This window comes from Schistocerca piceifrons, chromosome 7 (assembly GCF_021461385.2).
Source record: "Schistocerca piceifrons isolate TAMUIC-IGC-003096 chromosome 7, iqSchPice1.1, whole genome shotgun sequence".
Classification (NCBI taxonomy): domain Eukaryota; kingdom Metazoa; phylum Arthropoda; class Insecta; order Orthoptera; family Acrididae; genus Schistocerca; species Schistocerca piceifrons.
The window spans coordinates 17734336-17743601 of NC_060144.1; positions in this window are offsets into that span (position 1 = coordinate 17734336).

The following is a 9266-nucleotide window of genomic DNA, read 5'->3' on the forward strand; positions in this document are numbered from 1 at the left end:
TGATTATAATTTTAAATCTGTTCTTTTAAAAAAAGACTGGGTGTTGTGTGATGTCCTTAGGTTAGTTAGGTTTAAGTAGTTCTAAGTTCTAGCGGACTTATGACCATAGCTGTTAATTCCCATAGTGCTCAGAGCCATTTGACCCATTTTTTTTTAAAAAAAAAAGCTTTTAGGCACTATTGAAGTGAATAAAATTCCCATTTGTTAAAAGGAATTTGGTTATGATTTCATCAGTTACTCCCTGGTAACTACTTCCACGCTTACATAGTGTGATTAAATGTGTTAATGTTCTTGATGAATCGCTAGTAAATAAAATGCATTCTTAAGAATATCCTTTGAAAATAAATCACGGTTCAATTCTTTTCTAGGAACACTACTGAGAAAATTTAGAACAGGCATTTAAAGCTGACTGGAGAACCGTTCTACAGACTACAACACACATTTCGCGTAAGGTCCAAGACGACAAGATACGAGGAATTAAGGCTCATATGGAGACATACGGATAGTGGTTTTTCCCTCGCTCTATTTGAGAGTGGAATGACTAGTTGTGGCATAGTGTATCCTCCGTTACGCACCGTACGGTGGCTAGCGTAGTATGTACGCGAATGTAGTTGTAGATACGGCTGCATGCATACGTTACTGGTTTGACCAACCCTCAGGCACGCTACAGCACCTCAGCTTTATCGCTATATCAACCTATCTTACTCCCACAGGAAATCTCTGACACTATTTGGAACAACAGATGAAAGTGACTAATTATATGTCCGACGTGTTTATCTCAACTAAAGCTAAATGTAACATATCCTCTCAATCCCTGAAGTTTCATTCCATTTCCTCTTACCCTCCGAATGTTTCATTGTTTTTGTCACTGTGTAGAAACAGAAGACATGCGCAAAACATGAGAGTTTCAGTCACCGACTGGACAAAAGACTATGGATGCATTTCTCGCCTTCACTTAACCAGCAAGTTATTTTATTTGACCACCTGGTGGATGATTACCTGCAGTGCATACCAATTGCTATGAGACAACAATATCTAGCATTCAAGTAAATGTTTAACACCACCCACGTATTGACAATATTTTGTGTGCCATTACAGTAAGTTTGTCATTGGAGGCATTGCAGCATCTCCTACGCATTGCCACTGAAATATTGCATTCGGAATCGTTTCAAACCACGATGGCCACATAAATCATTGCAACCACACTAAAGCCAGAAAACAGGCACAGTAGCACCCGCTTTTAGCATTAAGCTCATGCGTCAACTAAACTCTGGAACGAACGACTTGAATTATGGCGGGTAAAGAACTACTTACTGTCAAGCACTTACAATTTTTTTGAGAAACGGAAAGTGAAGTTTCGAAAATTATACAATATTATCAAGTGATATCTTGGCCATATTTGTACTGCGTCGCTTCCACGTCGCATTATCGTAGGAAATCTCAGCTGCTTATGATAATACACAAATATCTGTACTAATACATTATCTTTCACTCTTAACAGTTTAGATACCTTCATCACAGGTATCCGTTTCGCTCCCTTAGGAATAAATTCGGTTGAGCAGCGAGTTGGTGGTCCCAATTAAAATATCGAAAGGTCTCTCTCAACGGCCGATCCTCAGTCAGATATTTTATAGCATACAAACTCTTGACATTAAAACGTTTCCGCTCCGCCACAAATTTTCGCACGTTATGCGAAGATATATGCCTCTACTCAACGGCTGTGTCTCTACATCCACACTACGTGACGCTGTATATGTGTTCTGGACGGTAAGAAATAAGCCAGCAATATCACGCCGCAAATCCGAAGTGCTAGTATTTCTCACTCCACGGACGAAGTTGTGAGACCATAAAATATGAGTAACTTCAACTATTCTACAACTCACACCTGACATGATATCGTCTTCTGAAGCTAGAACCAGTGACAAACTTTCTCCGCGCCTTGGGCAATACTAAGTGGAACGAACATCCACCACAATACTCAGCTTGTATCGATCGCCTGGTGCGACCTCGACTAGACTGAAGTGAAACATTTTATCATACTGTCAAATAGTCAGTCGCCTAGTCAGACATAATACAGTGCTAGTACGTCAGATCTGTATCAGAGTGAGTCCCTCAACGAGGGCTTCTTCTCTCTTCTTGGAAGCGGCAGAAATGCCGCTTCATTCATGGTTGGTTGGTCGGTTATTTTGGGGAAGGAGACCAGACAGCGAGGTCATAGGTCTCATCGGATTAGGGAAGGACGGGGAAGGGAGTCGGCCGTGCCCTTTGAAAGGAACCATCCCGGCATTTGCCTGGAGCGATTTAGGGACGCGGGATTGAACCGTCGTCCTCCCGAATGCGAGTCCAGTGTCTTCATTCACGGCAAATGAATTTATGCTGCAGAAAATACGCAGGATTGAACTGTCGTCCTCCCGAATGCGAGTCCAGTGTCTTCATTCATGGCAAATGAATTTATGTTGCAGAAAATACAAACGGTGGAACCTCAATTGTTCACAAACTAACTAACTTACTAGCATACAAAATTATATACCATTATCGTTGGTGTCCGTCTGTTGAAGGATCGAAGAGCTTGAGCCAAGTGGTAACGTCATCGCCTTCCTCGACGGGATCAAAGACTTCTCTAGGTTCCACTCGTGTGGAACATAGCGTGTTGTATTCATAAACGAGTACACGACTTCTTGTAAACAACAGATGGAAATGAACAGATAGATTTCGAAACTTCCTGCCAAATTAAAACTATACGCCGGACCGCGAGAGCAACCTGGGACCTTGCCTTCTGCCGACTGAGCTACCCAAGCACGACTCCCGGTCGGCCCTTACAGCTTTACTTCCGTCAGTATATCTAATTCAAGTAGATTCTGCCTTCCTAGCTTTTCAAGAGGTATTCGACACACTGTACCACATCGTTGGCCACTAAAGAAGATACTGTCATATGAAGTGAATGATACGCATGATAAATGTTTACCTAGCATTATCCAGTACGTTGTACAAAGCGGCGAATATTGCAATTGATCGACAGTAACTTCGTGTGTACCCCAAGGAAGCGTAACAGGACCTCTAGCGTTTGCAATACGCACTACCTGGTCAAAAGTATCCAAACACTCATATTTAACGTGGAACTGACAGCTAGATGTCACGAGAGACATAGCCGCCAGTATAACGAGGACACGGGGAGAAATTTTCTGTCGGCAAAGAAGTAGTTAAGAGCAGTATGGGTCTGCCAGAAAAACTCAGTGGCTTCGAACGTGGGATAGTCATTGGACGTCATTTGAGTGAAAAATTCTTCAGAGCCAGTTCAATCCTTCTAAAGCTGCTAGAGTCGACTGATGACGATGTGACTGTATAGTCGAAACACGGATAACCACGGTTCGCAGGAGAGCTTCTGTAAAGTTTGGAGGGTAGGAGACGTGGTACTGGCAGAAGTAAAGCTATGAGGACGGGCCGTGAGTCGTGCTTGGGTAGCTCAGTTGGTAGAGTCTCGGTCCGGCACACAGTTTTAATCTGCCAGGAAGTTTCATATCAGCGCACACTCCGCTGCAGAGTGAAAATCTCATTCTGGAACCACGGTTAAATCAAAACCAGGCAGAACTCATGTACTTACCTATCGGAACCGTCGAGCACTGTGAACGGGGGCCGTAAAAATTCCTTGAAATCAGCACAAGGAGGTTCCAAAGCGGTGCCGGCAGTCCAGACAGCACAATGAATGTGCGTAGAGGTGGGCAGTTAAACAGAACAGGGTACAGTGGTTGAGAAGTTCCTCATAGTCCAACCGTTTCTGTGGTCGATTCCAAGCGATGCTCGAGGTGGACACACTCTGTGTTAATGCGCACCATGAAGTATGCGGATACTTTCGACCGGGTAGTGTACATAAACGATTCATCAAACAGTATCAATAGCGCTGTTGGATTGTTCGCTAGCGATGTTGCTGACAAGGAAACCTCCCCATCGCACCCCCCCCCCCCCCCCTCAGATTTAGTTATAAGTTGGCACAGGGATAGGCCTTGACAAACTGAACACAGATCAATCGAGAAAACAGGAAGAAGTTGTGTGGAACTACGAAAAAAATAAGCAAAATATACAAACTGAGTAGTCCATGCGCAAGGTAGGCAACATCAAGGAGCGTGTTAGCTTACGAGCGCCGTGGTCCCGTTGTTAGCGTGAGCAGCTGCGGAACGACAAGTCCTTGGTTCAAGTCTTCTCTCGAGTGAAAAGTTTAATTTTTATTTTCAGATAACTATCAAAGTTCAGGCACTCAATCAACTTCGCTCTCCAAAATTCCAGGACATGTTCAGATTTGCTTGGACATATACAGGATTTGACGGTCCACGCACGGAAACATTTGAAAACGTAAAAAACATATGTTTTGACAGAGTACAGGGAAAACTGTGCGACTGTGAAACTGTTGCATTCATTTGATGCAGTTTATGTGACAAACTCTTATGTTTTCATCACTTTTTTGGGAGTGATTATCACATCCACAAGAAAACCTAAATTGGGTAAGGTAGAAGAATCTTTTTACCCATTCGCCAAGTGTGCAAGTTACATGGGTCGACAACATATTCCTGTCATGTGACGCACATGCCGTCACCAGTGTCGTAAATAATATATCAGACGTGTTTTCCTGTGGAGGAATCGGTTGACCTATGACCTTGCGATCAAATGTTTTCGGTTCCCATTGGAGAGGCACGTCCTTTCGTCTACTAATCGCACGGTTTTGCGGTGCGGTCGCAAAAGACAGACACTAACCTTATTACAGTGAACAGAGACGTCAATGAATGAACGGACAGATCGTAACTTTGCGAAAATAAAGAAAGTAAAATTTTCAGTCGAGGGAGGACTCGAACCAAGGACCTTTCATTCCACAGTTGCTCACTCTAACCACGAGACCACGGTGCTCATCAGCTAATATTGTCCTTGATGTTAGGTATCTTGCACATGGACTACTCAGTTTGTATATTATTTTCGAGCACGTCACACATTATAAATATTTAGGGGTAATGGTAAGAACAGAGGTTAAATGGAGTGATAACTTATAGTCAGTGTTAGTGAAAGAGAACGGATGATTTAGAAATTCTGGAAGCATTCGGGGAAAGTGCAGACAGAAAGTGTAAACAGAATACAGGACACCAGAGCTGCCAAATCTCCAGGATCCGATCGGTCGTGAGAAGCAAACCACAGTGAAAACCAAAAACGTTTTATTTGCAGACGTTTAGCGATAGCTTCCATCTACTTCTGTACATAGTCGCCGCTCGGACCTAGACATCTGTCGTATCGTTGTACCAACTTACCGCCGGCCGGTGTGGCCGAGCGGTTCTAGGCGCTACCGTCTGGAACCGCGCGACCGCTACGTTCGCAGGTTCGAATCCTGCCTCGGGCATGGATGTGTGTCATGTCCTTAGGTTGGTTACGTTTAAGTACTTCTAAGTTCTAGGGGACTGATGACCTCAGCAGCTAAGTCCCATAGTGCTCAGAGCGATTTCAGCCAACCAACTTTCTAAAACCTTCCTCATAGAATGCCGCTGCGTGCGCTTTCCGCTAATTCCCTAAGCTGGTCTGCAGCTCATTGCCTGTGCAAGAATCCTGTCCCCAGCAGTTCAAGTGAGTGAAGAGACGAAAACCAGAGGAAGCTAAGTCTGGGCCGTATGATGGGTGATCGAACAATTCCTATGGAAAACGCTGCAGGAGCGTCTTTGTTGCAGCTGCAGCGTGCGGCCGAGCACTGTCGTGAAACGGACAACGCCTGATGACAACATTTCTCTTTGCTTTCTCTGAATTGTGCTTCGTGGATGATCTTCTCGAATCGCCTGATCCATTGGCTGAACAAGATCATCGGTTGGCATTCTGTCCCTTCACTGACCGTCTGCATCATAAACATTTGTTTGTCGTGCATCAAAGTTCCTGCACCATTGCTGCGCCTTAACGCATGACCGCTACGTAATATGGGCTGCATGGAATCAAGCGAGAAACCCCTGAGCACGAAGAAACAGAAATTCGGTATGCAATACAGATTTGGTGGGCTACTGTAATCTGATAGCGTTTTCTACGTACTCGCTGTGCGCTCGTAACTGAAAACTGTGACATGATGCAATCGAAGTGCGTAAAAGCGACACAGTAAATAAACACCTGCATAAATATTGATCAGATTTTCAGGTTTCACGACCAATCAGACCTTGAAAACAAAGTAGCTCTTGTACTTTGAAACACTTTTCGGACTTCTGCCTCTAGCCAGTCCTGTAATAGAAGCTTAACATATTTTCTTATTCCATTTTTAAATGATAGCATTCACTGTATGTGTACTGCAGTCTTTTTCTGAGATCACGAAAATTACGCTAGAGGGACAGGTTTTTCCAAATCTGAAAAACTGTTGCAAGACACAACATGGTCATCTCATTTGTTCCCAGAAAGAATAATCTATTCAAATTTAAAAGTACTGCAGTGATAAAATATTATTTGCCCTGTATTTAATGGTCTATGTCATATATGATTACTCTATTAAACATCAAGCCGTAAGTGAAATAAAACTAAGAAGTTAACTTACAAGTTAAAAATATTTTGAAACAGAAGCTACTGCCAACTAATACTTTTTAAAACAGGGAAAATTGTTGACACATTAAAGAAACTCATTTCAATTGCAAAGATCATGTTTTCCATTGTGGAAGACCTGCTTCCGTTTCAAGATACAAGATGGTGCACGACCCACGAAATACGACACCGTCCAAACGTTCTGTAGCTAGTTCTGGGAATATGCAGAGTTCTATTCCCCATAAAACTCCATATTTGATGAATTAACAGTATCCTCCGAACAGCTTTAATACATTGTACAGCACGTAAATATATACAACTCGTAATATTTACAAACGCTGCACAAAACACAACGACAAAAAGTGCGGAAAATGCAAGAAACTGGTTATGGCGGTTCCTAGGGGCTTTCTTCATGTCATTTTAAAGTCTGTCGCTGGACTGAAACACTGACCAGGAGACGTCACGCGCTGCTGTTATCTCTGCCTTTGCACGGTGTGTGGTTATTTTGTGGATACAGGAGGGAGGAATAAATGTTGTTCGTGAACAGAGAATTCGGATGTTAATTGACTCTACATCTAATATCAAAAAGTAAAAATAATACGTAACTTTGTTGCTGTAATTGAAGCGTCTGTTGTTAACAGTAGATCTGCATGTAGAAGTATATACAGATGCGAAACATTTGTACATGTGTCTCTCTTCAATACAATGTTTATTCAGAAGATCTCGATCCCTAGTCACTATGGAAGTTTGCAAATACTTTTCAACTGGCATACACACAAAACCGGCTCTGTCTATGAATGTTCGAACTAGAGTAGCTCTGAATGTTCGAGGGGGGTGGGGGGGGGGGGGCGCTTGTATCTCATTCGCAGCGGCGTAACCGTTCGTGGCAGTGCCCTCGTTCAACGATGGCGGCTGGAGGAAACGCGGCGACCGGATGTGGTGGCCGATGTCTGTCCTAGGTCTTCCGTCTGCTTAGCTGAGTAGTGACGTGTTTGCCTAACATGCAGCGGGCCCGGGCTCGATTCCCGCTCGTGGACTGGGTGCTGTGTTGTCCTCATCATCCTTTCTTCATCATCACCGACACGCAAGTCGCCCAGTGTGGCATCACCTGAAATAAGACTTGCAATTCGGCCGTCGAAGTCACCTGGAAGGGGCCTCCCAGCCAACAGTGCCACACGGCCGTTTCATTTCATTTCTATCCTGGGTACACTATCCTCTTCTACTGTTTCAGTATTTGTGGTTCCTACCAAGTAGACATGACAACAGGCATACAAGAAATCAAAGACCTCTGTTAGAATCGTAATAGATCGCCGTATCACAAACGAAAGAGCAACAGAAATGCTCGGTGAGCTAAATGGCCATTTTTAGAAGAAGGGCGGCATCTTTCTCGCGAAATCCTGTACGTGAATTTGGAGAATCTGTATTCAAGGAAGACTGTGTAGTGATACAAATATTTTGATTCATAACCACAAAGCTGGACGCGTGACACTGAAGTAATGTTTTATATACTGATCTGCCAGAACAACATTATGGAACGGAAAGTTGTTACTCATCATACAATGGAGATACTGAGTAGCCAACAGCCACAATAAAAAGACCGCCAATCTGCGACTCAGCACGTGCGCTATATGATGAGTGACTACTCTCCTTTTCATAGTATTGTTACATTCCATCCTGAATTTTCCATTGTTTGATCACCCAGAACAATACGACTACCTACCTACCTACTAGCCGGTATCTCCATCTTTGGCACGGATAAGAGCGGCGACGCATCGTGGCATGGAACCAAAGGGCCCTTGGCAGGTCGCTGGAGGGAGTTCGCACCACATATGCATACAAGTCACGTAATTCCCATAAATTCCTGGCAGAGGTGCGAGGAGCTCTGACGTCACGTTCAATCACATCCCAGATGTGTTCGATCGGGTACAAATCTGGCGAGTTGAGGGGCCAGCAGATCAACCTGTGACGTGCCGCATTATCGTGCTGAAAAATGCCACTGGCGGTATATTGATAATTTTTACTTATGGACCGTCTGGCAGCAACTGAATAAAACACAATTTAAGTGCCATACGCGTTTCGCCTTTATTTTCTGCAAGGCATCATCAGTGGCAGGTTGCGTAGACAGTTTCTTACATATTACGCTCCTGTTGCATTTTTGGTGTTGTTCTTCTTTCTATGAGCGCCAATTTGCTGTTTTTTCCACATTCCACAGCACTATGCACTGAACGCTTGTTTTAATGCAACAGGAGCGTAATATGTAAGAAACTGTCTACGCAACCTGCCACTGATGATGCCTTGCAGAAAATAAAGGCGAACCGCGTATGGCACTAAAATTGTGTTTTATTCAGTTGCTGTCAGACGGTCCATAAGTAAAATTAATCAATATACCGTAATATTACACGCAACTGAGGAAGACAGGACTACAAAAGTTGAAGATGTCAATGCCACTGGCGTCGGGAAATATTATCATCACGAACGGGTGTACGTGGTCTGCAACCAGTGTACGAAGCTCCTTGGCCATGGTGCCTTGCACGAGCTACATTGGATCCGTGGACGTCCGCGTGGATGTTCCCCAGAGCATAATGAAGCCACAGTCGGGTTGTCTCCGTCCCGCAGTACAGCTGTCAAGGACCGGTTCCCCTGGAAGGCGACGGCTTCGCGCTCTGCCAGTGGCGCGGAGAAGAAAATATCGGGATCCATCAGACAATACAACGCTCTGTCACTGCGCCAACGTTCAGTGCCTA